This window comes from Lontra canadensis, unplaced genomic scaffold, assembly GCF_010015895.1.
Source record: "Lontra canadensis isolate GAN:19392208 unplaced genomic scaffold, GSC_riverotter_1.0 scaffold82, whole genome shotgun sequence".
In the NCBI taxonomy this organism is placed as follows: Eukaryota; Metazoa; Chordata; class Mammalia; order Carnivora; family Mustelidae; genus Lontra; species Lontra canadensis.
In genome coordinates, this window is record NW_022631076.1 from 4281102 (window position 1) to 4296057 (window position 14956).

A 14956-nucleotide genomic window follows, 5' to 3' on the forward strand; every position below is an offset into this window, starting at 1 on the left:
CTTGAGATAAGTTTCTGGCTTCCCATTCATCCACCCAAGGAGTGATTGTTAAAATATTTATTATATTCACTGTGGTCACATTAAATGCAGAGAAAAATTAGGAGATGCAGAAGAGGGAAAGATACTTAGATACCTAATTCTTCTGGACAGAAAAATACAACCAGAGACTCTGGTAACATGTCTCAAGATATACCAAAGCAGCACCTTGGCTGTTTACTGGCAATAAGAAAGGAGTGGTGCTAATACTTGAAGTAGACTTGCCTACTAGTGAGAGTATGCTGGGGTTTACACTCAAAGTGTATCAAAGGCTTAGAAATGCCTAGGCAGAAGGCAAGACTTACTATCTGTATTAACGATTCTCTTAAAATCTCTTTCTCCGGTAACTATAGTAGCCCCATCAGCAACCCCAGTCTACTCTCCTCTGAGGATTGACAGTGATCCTTAAACACCAATCACATGACTCCACACCCCACTTGGTATTCTAAAGGACTCCCAATACATTTAGGGGAAAAAAATGCCAATTTTTAACAGAGGCAAAAAAAAAAACAACCCATAGATAGGGGTAGAGGTAGATAGAGGTAGATACCCTAAAATCTCTAAAATCTTAGCTTGTACCACCACTACCCTTATTCATTGCTCTTCAAACATGTTCTCTTTTTTCATGAATTTGTTGGAAGCATGTAACACGATCTTTGGAAACTCATGCCCCATCCCTCATGCCTTTCCCAAGCTTGTTTCTACCAGTCTGTGGCAAGCAAAATGATGGCCCACCAAAGGTGTCCACATTCTAATTCCCATGGGTATGTTAGCTTACAGGACAAAGTGGAATTAAGGTCACGGACAGGATTGAGATGGGTAATCAGCTGACCTTAAAATAAAAATTATCCTAGATTATCCAAGTGGACTCAATGTAGTCACAGGTCCTTAAAAGTAGAAGAGGGAGACAGAGTAATTCAGGGAAAGAGATGTGACAATGGAAAAAATGTTCAGAGATGCAGTTTTGCTAGATTTAAATAAGGAGAAAGGCTCTCACAAGCTAAGGAATGTGAAAAAAAAACAAAAAATAAAAAACTCTAGAATCTGAATAAATCAAGAAAACGCATTCTCTCTTAGAGCCCACAGAAGGAATAGAGTCTTGCCAATACAGGAATTTTATCCCAGTGAGACCCGCGTTGGACTCAGATGTTTAGAACTATAAGATAATAAATTTGTGTTGTTTTAAGCTACTACATTTTCTGTATTTCTTACAGTAGCCATAGAAAACTAATACACCATCTTTGGGATTTTAGTTTAGATTTCACTCTCCATTTTAAATTAGTTCTTCTACTTATATAATCTCCCCAGAACTGTGTTCTTCCTCAGAACTTATCATAAATGGGAAATACAGGGTTCCATTTATGGAGTAAGTCATGAGAATAATAGGCACAGAATATGGAGTACAGTCAATGATGTAATAGCAATGTAACTGAGGAGATAGAAGCTTCACTTATTATGAACAGTACAATAAATAAATTTGTCAAATCAAAAAAAAAAGAACTTATCATAATTGGTAACTGTATTTTCACTTTTGTGATTATTTGTTTAATATCTACCATCCTTTTTGGACTCAAATGTCTGCAAGGATGGGGACTGTGCAACTTTTATCATCACTGTATCCCTAGCATCCCACACAGCGCTGGGCACATGATCGGCCCTCCATCAGTAGTTATAGAACAAACAGAGAATTCCACATGCAACACATCTTACAGGTAAGAAAAAAAAGAAGTTCAGAGAGATTCAAAAGTTTATCTAAGGTACACAGCAGATTTGGAATTTAAACACCAACAACCTGACTCAGGTCTACCCTGTATTGGTCTGTGGCGGGGTCAGTCATGATCCATTTCTTAGCACAACGTCTGGGGTGATTCTTATGTACAGCTATTCTCTCTCAGTGAATAACTCCTTTCTCCATTAACGGCTCATGCCATGAAACAACTAGAAGGCCTTCTGTAGCTCATACCGAACATCTTCCAGAACTGACAAGAGAACCCCTGACTACAGCATTCAAACCTGCACTCGAGTTGATCAAGGCAGAATCCCAATGCTTATTCATAAAATAAAAAAGGATTAGAAAGCAGGACAACAAAGAATTCCTGAGTTCTTTAAAAGTGAAGGGATTTCTAAGTGACACATGAGTGTCAGGGACTCCTCATGACTCATATTTTTAAATTAAGAATACTGGGTAGGAGGGAAACCTGGGTGGCTCACTGGTTAAGTGTCTGACTCTCAATTTCCGCTCAGGTCACCATCTCAGGGTCCTGGGACCAAGCCACAGCTTGGCACACTGGATGTGGAGCCTGCTTAAGATCCTGTCTCTACTCTCCCTCTGCCCCCCCCCCGCCCCCCAAAAGAATACTGGGTAAGAGTCAATTACGTAAGAACTCTTAGGCAGTGGCCCTGTACTGCCAGCTTTGCCATGACCTTTCATGACCGTGTGCTTCTGCACACCATGCACTCGCGCACTCAGGCACACATGCATACGTTCAGCAAGCATTCACTGAGCTTGTTCTGCGCCAGGACTGTGCTGAGCACTTCATTTAATGCTTCCATTTTATCCTTTAAATCTTCACAGCTGCATTTAGAAGAAGGCAACACGAGCGACTCCATTTCACTTATAAGGAAACCGAGCTCCTGATGTGTAAGTGACTTGCCCAGTGTCACACAACCAAGGAGTAGCTGGGCCCCAGCTTGCCTCTTGGAAACCTCTATTCTTCTTTCAAAGCCCCGGTGCACCGCTAGCCACAGGGGCAGCCTTTCCAAGGGCCTCAGGCCAGGCTTCCCTCCCCTCTGCTGGGCTCCATCGTCCTGTCTTGCCTCTGAATGGCTCTCGAATCAGCCTGCATTCGTACTAAATATCTACGCATCTTTCTTCTCAAGATGTGAGTTTCTTGGGGAAAGGAATAGTGGAGGGTGGACATTTCCTCATTACCTCTTACTAAAAAAATCAGTAAACTGAAGATAAAGAGGAGGTGCAAACAGCTGGCATCCACCAGGCCAGGAAATAAAATGGAGGAAGTTTGTTTTCTTCTCCCTTTGTTATTGATAGTAACAATTCAGGTTTAAACAACATGTGAAAATTAATACAATAAAAACCAGTTTGAAAGTGTTCCTCACAGGCATAGTGCTCAGTGACCCGGGGTCATTCCTTCCCTCTCCCCTGAGCATCAGGGACTGTGCCAGTGCTGCCTCAGCCAAAGCCCACGCCCTGCTCAGGGCCCTGCCCGGACTTCTGGAGCCTTCCAGTCCCTCTTTATGACTCAGCGCCTTCTGTCTAAGCGGACAGGGCTGCTCACTTTCTCTAGGTAGATGTGTTTGCCATAAAATCCAGGTCAGCCACACAAAAAAGAGCTTGCTCCAGGGATTAAAGGAGGAGGTGGGGGGAGAAGAAAATTCACAATGTAACAATTACCACAGGTTTGGGTGTTAGGGCTGTAGGCCGTACAAATAAGACTCTGTCTCTTAGTGGCTGCCAGGCCCTAAATCCAAAATGGAGACCGCAAAGCCATACCCTAACCCATGATGCTTAGAGACCAACATCATCCCATAATGCAAGCCCTCCAGCACCATTTGTTAAGTAGAAAGAAAAGACATCTGTATCGCAAGCCTAGGTAAAGAGTCATTTATTTATATTTATTTAACAAACACTTAACTAGGACTTACTGAGTGCCAGCAATATTCTAGGCACTTTATGAACATTAGCTCATTTAGTTCTCAGAGCAATCCTAAGAGACAGTTTCCCAGTTTTACAGACAAGGGAGCATTTCTGACCAGAGAGAGATTCAGCAGCTGGTCGAGGTGGAAGGGAGGACGTGGTAGAGCCAAAATGTATGCCCGAGCAGTTTGGCTTCGGAATCCAACTTTAGCCACTATACTATGTTCCCTTGTGTTTTAAAAACAGCATAATATTTTCATATTAAAATGTCCCAAATTCCTGAAACACTGGCAACAATTTTAATAATTCTCTAAATCCAGCCAGGTCACCAGATGCTATAAAATGGCACCCTTCTGCCGTCATCCCTGCCTGCACCCCAGCTCAAGAATACAGCACAGTCTGGGTTCCCTGCAGTAGCTCCTGAGCCTTCCTGCTGACAGTGTCTCCCTCTCCCATTCAACTAACATACTGCTTCCTAACCAGACTTTTTGGTCTGCCCTTCAACAACAGTTTCCTATTTCCCATTGGACTGGGTCCTCCCTCCTCCTGTCTGAAGCCCAGCGGCCCCTTCTCACCTGCTCAAGCGCATTTCTCATGACCCCTCTCTCCTATAATATATGTCTCTCAGTCAAGAGAAGCCCATCTCCTCCCTGCATGGAGACCACTCTCTTCTTAGTTCCACTTGAGTTTCTTCCCTCGTGTTGTTCCTTTGCACTGCCTGGGATAGCCTTCCTCTTCCATCTATTCAAAAGTGACCCATCAGTGAAGGCCCCTCTATGGAAACTTCCCGAAAAGTCTGAGCTTCCTTAGTTTCCTTCCAACTGAATTCCACCTTAGAGCAATCAGACTTTTCAATTCTGCACAAGTGAACTCTGACTTGAATTTCTCAGTCTTGCTTCTTGACTCCTTCCAAGTGTGCATCTTGCACGTATCCTCAAACTGGACTGTCCTGAGGTCAAATCTCGTCTGCTCCCTTTGCTCTTCTCACTACTTCCTGCCGTTCCCACTTAGTTATTTTATTTCTTTCCTTTTAATGTAGGTGTGGAGGGTTGTGGGACTCCTACTTCTCAGTTCATAGCACAATATCATCATTGGTTCTTGCATGGCCCTTCCTCTATTTCATTCACTTTTATCTCCACAGCTCGCCCCCCATCTCTTCCACCTTACAGATTTTAATGTGTTTTTATGAACGGTTTTGCAAAATGAAAACAATTGTTTGTTCTTGCTGTTTTTGCTACACTTCTATGACCCAGCGACAGTGTACTCCATACATTAATCTACCTGCTGGGAGTGCGGCCTCCCCACTGAACCATCTGCTCTTCCAGGTGGATATCCAAGTTGTCTCCAGCTTCTGGTCACTACCAATAATGTTGCAATCAGCACCTTGTACAAGTCCCCTGATGGAGCCAAGGCAAAGTTTCTTTGAGATACACATAACACACACACACACACACACACACACACACACACACACCCTAAGAGCGAATTGCTGAGGCACAGGTGTGTATGCCCTTCATCTGACCAAGCACTGCCAGATTCTCTCTAGAATCACTGCCACCTTCCAGCACTGACCTAACTTTGTACTTCTTGCCATTGCAACAAGACTTCAAATCAGTGCAATACCTCAGGAAGCACCTTGAGAACTTTTAAATAAAACCAATGCTCAAGTCCCACCCACACAGTTTAGATTGGAACTCTCAGGGTGGGGCTTGGGTATTGAGTTTTTAAGTCTTTCCAGGTGATTCTAATGCACGTTCAGGGCAGGGAATCTCTGGTATAATTCTTTATATCTCTTTATGTTATTTATACCTCTTTATATTGTTATAACTCTTCATGTTGTTTTAATTTGCCTTTTTCTTCTCTGATTAGTCATGATTTTGAATATCTCTTTATATACTTATTAACACTGGGGGTTTCTTCTTCAGTAAACTGTCTGTTCTCTAGCATATTTCCATGATTGAAAGTAGGTTAAAGTGGCGATTAGGTACAGGATTGAAGGGGTTAAAACCGTGGGGACTGAGCTGTATAACTACATGAGAAGGAACAATCTCACTCCCAATAGTCTCAATGATACTTTGTAAGCCTTTGGTTTTCATAAATTCTCTGTGGAAGCCACCAACTCCTTTCCTAGGTGCTGCTTCCTGAATTTCGACTCAGCGCCACCAGAATTAAGGGTGGGAGTCGAAGCAAGCAAGGACCCAGGCAAAGGAATCCCTTCATCCCTCTACACCCTCAGACAGTGCTCTCTTGGCCAGTGGTCTGCCCTGGCCGCTGAGCGGGGCCAGCTGCTGGGAGATGTATCTTCCAGTTATTACAGGGGAAGCTCTTCTATCATCATTGGTTGGCAGTCAAAGGGAGATGGTTACTATTCCCGCTCAGGCATGTTAAAGAGTTCTGGAAGTAGCTGCCAGGCCAGCTTTGCAGCAAAGAAGTAAGTCTGTTGTCTGCAAGTGAGCTGGTAACGGCCAGGCTCAGATCTGCATCCACACTTCCCAGCAGCCAAGCCTGATAGCTTACCTAGCTTGGGGCTTTAAATGTGCATAACATCTGAGATTGAGCCAGAATATGCTCAGAGATTTAGACGCAGGGTACAAAGTCATTGTGCTGCATTGAGGTAGGGCAGGTAAACAAGTCATTTCTTTGTTCTCCACTTGTCCTCCTGGGGGTTGTGCTAAGGGCTCTGACTCTGTTATCCATCAATGCCAGAAAACTGCGGGAGTCTGCAATAATGTTTGAGACCTGGCCCCAAAGGCCCTAAATGACTTCCCCATTTTCAACTAACACTTAAAAATTAATATATTAACAATTAGCAAAATATGACTCATGTAATCATGAATCAATTATAGTTAATGTGGGATGTGGCTGCATTTTAATATGTTTGATATGAGGTGGGGTGTGAACTCCAAGAGCATGAATGCCCTTGGAATAAGATCTTAATATGGTCCTAGAAAACCTGTGGGCCCAAGAAGGAATCAAAACGAGATACTTCAGCACCATGTTTTCTATGTCTTTGGAACTCGACTTGTCAACTTTGGAAATACTGAAGACTGTATTTTAATTACATTAGGCCTACAAGCCCGAAGTGGTTCTCATCCTTGGCTGCTTATTAAAATCACCTGAAAAGCTTTTAAAACTTCTTTGTTGGGACTGTATCCCACCCCAGTTACACAAGCATCTCTGGAGATGGTACTTAGAGAATCCATGCATTTTAAACTCCCAAGTTTAAATCCCAGGTGATTTTAATGCATGTCCAAGGATGAGAACTGCTGAATTTGAGAGTGCCTTCATCAGTCTTTCTTTACTTGCTCTTAATTTAACCAGAACCCGGATAAGAGATGAAGGCTTTTGTGGAGACAAAAGCCAAACGAACCCCAGTTAAGCTTTGTTTCTAGAGAGGAGTTCTTTTTCTCAATTCTCTAGAACAGTTTGCTGGATCTAGATATACTTCTAGAATCTTAATGGCTGAGAATACCACAAGTGTTAGGGCTGTGATGTTTTGATTCAGGATTTTTTTTTTTTTTTAATGTTTGGAAACTCAACTCCAAATTCACAATGGCAGTGGCAAGAACACGGCAAGATATCAGCAAGCATGGACCCAAAGCCACCAGTTCCACAGATTCACCAGGGACTGAGAAATTAGGCCTTTTTCAGCCTCAGAAGTGTGGCCCTTCTGTCCGCGTCTTTAATCTGCACGGTGTAATCAAGAAAAACTGAAATTTCTCACTGTTGAGACTTTTTAATAGGAGTGTGGAACGGAGATTATGGGAGAAGGGGCAATCATTCTTCCACTGAGGCTTACATCTACAATCACCCATAGGGGAACAACCAATTCATGCATGATGGTTGTACAGTTTGTAGTTTTTCTTCACCTAAATAAATACTGGTTTGAGAAAAATGATTTTGTCCTAATTATAACTGATTTAAACACTAACTGTTTTGCATTACATTCATGAGTGAATTTCAGAATCTTGCATTTCAAACCCCTAAAACCAAGTTCAGTAACTATTTTCATTCCTCAAATTCATAATGAGTTTGTATGTTTCTTTCTTGTTCAACAATTTCTTCTTGAAAACGGAAAACCTATACAATCAAAATTGACTGGTTGTGAATTTGCCAGTGATTCTTGCCAGTTAGGTACGTCCGTCTGTGTTCAACATTTAGCTGCAGCAAGTATATCTCCTTTATTTGTCATTTCCAGTCACTAAACAAATTTAATCACAACGAAAGAAAATAAAACTTGTCCATACTTTTACAAACATCTTATTTTCTGAATCAGATCTTCTCTTAAGTTGTATATCTAAAAGCTCCAATTAATGACTATTTTCTTATTCTGTGTTTATGGCAAAAGTTAAAATCCTAGAGCTTCAGAGTCATAAACAACAATCGGCATTAAGACATAAAATCCTCAATCTATACCCAATAAGTACATATGTGGTTGTCTGATAGACTGTAGTTTATTACCAGCATGTTCTAAATGCAACTTACACAAGATACACCATCCAGAGCTACTTCCAGCATATAGTGATATTTGTACACAGCACACACAGTGGAAGAAAGAGACTTAAGATGTAGGAACAGGCCAGGTCACAGTGGACAGGGAGGTTCTAAAAGCCAGAGTGGAGGGGCACCTGGGTGGCTCAATTGGTTAAGTGACTGCCTTTGGCTCAGGTCATGATCCTGGAGTCCTGGGATCAAGTCCCTTATCAGGCTTCCTGCTCAGCAGGGAGTCTGCTTCTCCTGCTGACCTCTCTCCTCTCATGCTCTCTCTCTCTCTCAAATAAATAAATACAATCTTTAAAAAAAAAAAAAAAAAAAAGCTGGAGTGGAATTCTTGGTCTTCCTTTGGATCTGGAATTTCTGACACACTCGACCTTCTGCCTCCCTGCTCTGGCTTCCTCTCTATCCTCTAAATTGTTTTTATTCCAGTAAAAGACATGGAGGAAATCTTGTTTTGTCTGAATTACCTCTTTTAACAATTTGCTGGATGATAGATTCAGAACAGGCTTTCAGCTGTGACCAAGGGCTGATGTACTCAAGAGGTCTAGAAGATGCTGAGAACAAGTCCATGGTCATTCTGCCCCAAAAGACACTAATTGACCCAGGGGATCCCAATTCTAGCAGCACACACCATTAATATGATAACCTCCGAAACATATCTGAAATGTGGTGTCTCTTCCACTGGCACATTTTCTCCTTTGTTTTTCTATGTTACTAACAAGACCTCTTTTTCTGCTACAGCTTAGAATTGCTTCTTACTAAAGAGAATCAAAACTTTATATTGGTGATTTTTTTCAGTTTCTGTTATATGTCCTTTGTTTTGTTGCCACATTCTTCCTGATACAAAATTTCGGTCATTTTCAGAATGACTGAGATTAATGGTTGATACCTGCTCTCACTATAATGCTTTTCTGTCATAAACTTTATACCAATCATAGAATTGATTATTGTACATAAGTGACTATTATATAGGTATAATTCTACGTAATTCTGACTATACCCATAGATGATAGGTATAAATTATTTCTTTCAAAATGCACTGAAAATAATTCTGCCCACTTCACAACCAGCTAGTAGTGCCTGAAATATTAAAAACCTCTAGGCTTTCCCTTATATTCAGTGATTGTCAAAGAAAACATGAAAAATGTGATTTACCATTTTTTTATGTCTGCTGCTTACTGTCTGCCCTGCCCCTGTCTTCTCCCACCCCTGCCCAGAATCCACAGGGCAGGGATCTTTACTGATTTTGTTCAGTAATGCATCTCACATCCTAGGACAACACCAGCACACAACAGGCACTCAGTAAAGACTTGTTGCCAAATGGAGATAACTTTGTTTTCAACTCCCTTAATAATTTTTCTTGCCTGTTTCTACCTCAAGAATGTTTCTGGTATATGCCTATGTCCACCTTGGTTTTACTTGTTTGCTTATTAAAACTTTTATAAGTAATTTGTTTAAAAATATATAGCACACACTAATAAAACTGCCTATTAATAATGATAAAATTAAGACCCACCTCAGTACCATCCAAGTTGAGATATGAAAATTTACCCACATCCTAGGATCCCTCTATATCCCTTTCAGAGCACAAGGGTATCTCCTGCCTGGGAAAAACAACTATTCTAGTTTCTATAGTAATTATTTCCTTGTTTGTCTTTGTAGTGTCATATACTCATATGCAAGTCTAAACAATTTCTATTACTCTGATTTTTGCTTTCAAGTGTGAAATTTTTATATTCATCCTAGAAGTCACAACTCCTCAAAGTCAGAGCTTCATCAAGCCCTTGCCTTTCTACAAGAAGAGGCAAGAGCATTAGAATCAGTTAATCTTACTTCCCCCAACTTCTGACACATACACTACTGTTTCCTGATGTTTCAATTCTATCTTGTTGGGGTATTTCTGCATATCATATCATATCACTGTATATCATCATCACTGTTTTATACAGTCAATATTTACTTACACTTGTTGTATATTTATCAGTCTTTTCATATTTCATTACTTCTTGCACTCAAACTTTTCCTCCAAGGTCACCTTCCTTCTGCCTGAAAGAAAATCCTTTAGAATTTGCTTTCATGAAGGTCTGTGGGTGACCAAAGCTCTCACTTTTAGTTTGTCTTTAATGTCATTATTACCCATCTTTTTTTCTCTCTCTGCTTTTAAGATTCTCTCTTCATCTCTGAATTTTGATAGTTTCACAATAATGTGTGTAGGTGTAGATTTCTCTTAATCTTGCTTACGAATTTCTGGATATCTAAGGCTGTGGCTTTATCGGTACAATGTGGGTAACAACAGCTGCCTTGACTTGAGGATGAATTATTATTTAGTGGAGCCACCCTCATGAATGACCTTGGCCAAATCTACTGGAGAACTTGCTGCAGCTTCTCCATCAGCACCTGCTGCTTCCTCTTGCACTTTGATGTTACGGAGACGGCTTCTCTCCTTAAACGCCATGAACCAACCTCTACAGCAACTTTTCTTCTACAGCTTCTTCACCTCTCTCAGCCTTCACAGAATTGAAAGGCAGTAGCGTCTTCTTCTGGATCAGGGTTTGACTTAAGGACATGTTGTGGCTGGTTTGATCGTCCCTTCAGACTATGTGAACTTTCTCCAAATCAGCAACACGACCATTTCACTTTCTTATCATTCATGTGTTCTTGGAGGTGCACTTTAATTTCCTTCAAGAACTTTTCCTTTGCATTGACAGTTTGGCTAACTGGTACAAAAAGCCTAGCTTTTGGCCCATCTTGACTTTTAATATGCTTCCTCACTAAGGTTAATCATTTGCAGCTTTTGACTTAAAGTAAGAGCTATGTGACTCTTCTGTTCCCTTGAACACTTAGAGGCCATTGTAGAGTTATTAACTGGCCTAATTTCAATAATGGCGTGTCTCTGGGAATGAGGCCTGAGGAGAGGGAGAGAGATGTGGGAATGACCAGTTGATAGAGCAGTCAGAATACACTTATAGACTAAGTTTCCCATCTTATATGGGTGCCATTCATGGTGCTGCAAAACAATTATAACAGGAACATCTAAGATCACTGATCACAGATCACCATAACAAATATATTAATGAAGTTTGAAATATCGTGAGAATTACAAAAATGTGACACACAGACACAAAGTGAGCAAATGCTGTTGGAAAAATGGTGCCAGCAGATTTGCTCCACTGAAGGTTGCCACAACCTTTACTTTGTAAAAAATGCAAGATCTGCAAAGTGTAATAAAGCAAAGCACAGTAAAATGAAATCTGCCTATATGATTACATAGGGCTAAGGACTCCACAGGTCAAGTTTTGAAAGTAAGTCCACATGCCTAAACAGGGAAAGAGATAAGAGAGGGCAGAAATTTTAAAGGTTTTATATGGAGGTGTGTTTGCATGAGAAGGGCTGGATCACACCACAGCTGATTTAAGTTTTTTTTTTTTTCAATTAAATATAACAATATTTAGAGTACTGAGTGTATGGAAACTTCCATTTTTTCTGTGTAACTAGGATGCATTACTAATATAGCTATCATTATTGAGTACTTATGGCATGTTTTGCACTATACTAAATGTCTTGTGTACATTATTTAATTTCCTTTTTGTAACAATGCATTGAAGAGGTTTTATTACCACATTGTGATAGATAAGGATACCGGGGATTTCCTCCAGAGAGTACGACGTACTTCCTTCCATGATGAATGAGTGATAACTCTGGATTTACACCAGACATATAAGATTGTAAAGCCTGTACTTGTTAATAATACACAATTTTATTCGATCAGATAATCATTTTATTTTACTCATTAATACCTAATGCTTATATTATAAAATAAAGCCATAAACTCTTGTTTTAAGATTTAATGTCCTATAGCAGTAGGTGAGCTATGCCAACATTAGAACAATTTGCAGTTAGCATTTATGACCAATTCAAAAGACAGCTTGTCACCACCTCTCTACTAAACATTTGTGTGAAAAAAAAAAATTGTGTAATGACTTTTATTCTACTACATCTGTGCTACTAATGAATTGTTGCTTAAGTGGGAAGAAAAACAGAAACAGTAAGAGACTGCAAGTATTAAAAACAAAACCACCAGACTATAATATGGATATAGAAGATTTAAATATTTCTTCAAAAATTTACTGGCATGTTTTTGGTTGTTTTATACCCATAGAATGTTCTCTGTATTTCTTGTGCATACTCAGGTCCTGAATATGTTGAAACCAACTGTAGTATTTGTCATTTTACACTAGAATTTATAGCTTTGTATGTGCAGAGAACTGCATTTAATTGGATGTCAATTATTACAAAGGATCTGAACAGGTATGGATTAAATGAACAGCTTAAGTGGATCAGAAATCATTCCATACACTGGAAAGACCCCAACAAAACAGACCTGCTGATTTTTACTTCCTTAGACTTAATGCTATTTGGAGACATAACCTTCTTTCCCACTACCTCTAATGAAAAGATTTAAAATGTCATTTTCTCCCTGCCCCAGGATTAAATACTACTTCCAAGTATATAAAGTATAACATGGATGATAAACTGTAATTGTTAAAACCTTGGACATATAATAGATACCCAAGTATAAGCTACCCCCAAAATATTTTTATTGTTCATGGTAGACTCTAAAAGAAACTGAGCAAAGAATAAGTGATTAACAAGTTTTTTGACTTGATTTAGAACTCTAATCACATTAATAATAATATATCTTTTTTTTTTTTAAGATTTTATTTATTTATTTGACAGAGAGATCACAAGCAGGCAGAGAGGCAGGCAGAGAGAGAGGAGGAAGCAGGCTCCCTGCTGAGCAGAGAGCCCGACGCGGGGCTCGATCCCAGGACTCTGAGATCATGACCTGAGCCGAAGGCAGTGGCTTAACCCACTGAGCCACCCAGGCTCCTCAATAATAATATATCTTGAGGTCTAAAACTACCAAAGGATATTCATTTTAAAGTATCTGTATACTGAAATAATTAGTATTTGAGTAAGCACAACCTGTGGGATGTCATCATATTGTAACCTCATTTTGTTTCCCTCTTTTTAAAATTTTATTTAAAATCAATTAATTAACATATACTATATTATTAGTTTCAGAGATGGGGTTTAGTGATTCATCAGTTGCATAGAACACCCAGTGCTCACTGCATCAAGTGCCCTCCTTAATACCCACCATCCAGTTCCCCATCTCCCCACGCCCCTTGCCCTCCAGCAACCCTCAGTTTGCTTCCTATGATTAAGAGTCTCTATGGTTTGCCTTCCTCTCTAATTTCATCTTATTTTATTTTTCCCTCCCTTCCTCTATGCTCCTCTGCTTTGTTTCTTAAATTCCACACATGAGTGAAATCATATGCTAATTTTCTTTCTCTGATTGACTTATTTTGCTTAGCATCATACCCTCTAGTTCCATCCATGTCATTGCAAATGACAAGATTTCATTTTTTTGATAGCTGAGTAATAATACTGCATTGTGTATATATACACCACCTCTCTGCCTTTTAACGTTTCTTGGAGGGAACACAGTTCTCTGCCCCTACCTGACAGCTCAAGCAGTCCTAAGACTTCTTTATTCCCCTTAAGTAATTAACAAATTGTACTAGAATCACATTAAGTTGCCAAATACTGTTACACTCCAGAAATCAGAATATCTGTGGTACAAACTCTAAATGTGATACAAAGTTAAATCCTTTTCTCCCCCCTCGCCCCTCGCCCCCCGCCCCTTCCCCCGCCCCAGAAAAGGCAGGCTGAAGGAGGAGGGCTGCAGCAGGTGAAGGCAAAATGAAGTCAGCTGTTTATCTCCCTCTCTCCTGTGAGGAGAAAAGGCAAGAGGAGCAAAGAAATTCTTGACTGGCACTTCACACATTTCGGGCTGGCATGTGATGGAATCCGACACCTTCCCTCTCTGACAATTAGCGTGGGTTCTGCCTACATTCTCCTGCCCACATTTCTGGGACCTCCCACCTACCAGACACTAGATCCAGTAAATGAATCTCCACTCTGACTGATTTCTCCCACAACTTACTTTAAAATTCAATGTCCTTGTTTGCAGAGTAGCCATAACAAAGTACCACAAATTGAGTGGCTTAAACAAGGGAAATTTATTGTCTTACAGTTGAGGCTAGAAGTTTAAGATCAGATGTTGGCGGGGTTTGTTCCTTCTGAGGGATGTGAGGAAAAACCTATTCCACGCCCCTCCCCTGGCTCCTTAGTAGTGTGCTGGCAGTCCTTAGTGTTCTTGGCTTGGCATCATCCAAGTCTCTGCTTCCATTTTCACATGGTGTGCTGTGTGCGTGTGTGTGTGTGTGTGTGTGGATGTCTGTGTGCAAATATCCCCTTTCAATAAGGACATCAGTCATGATAGAGTAGAGGCTCATCCTACACCAGTATGACTTTATCTTAACTAATTACATCTGCAACAACCCTAGTTTCAAATAAGATCACATTCTGAGGTAGTGACTGCAACATATGAATTGAGGGAAGACAGAATTCAACCCATAACATCCAATATTCTTCATCTTAAAGTCCTGGCTGACACTTCCATTTTTAATATTGTTACTGCTCCAGTACTATCTTTGAGAAGTAATGGGAGAATTATTACCTCGATTACCATTCATAAATTGAGGCAATGTATAGGTTTAAGTATTTACTAATGATCTATAAACTTATCATCTGAGTATACATAAGAAAGAAGCAGAATTGTTTCAGGCCTCATCTAAAAATGTAACCCTGTCCCATTCCACTGCATGGTCAAAATCTCATATGAATCAAAAATTGAAAATA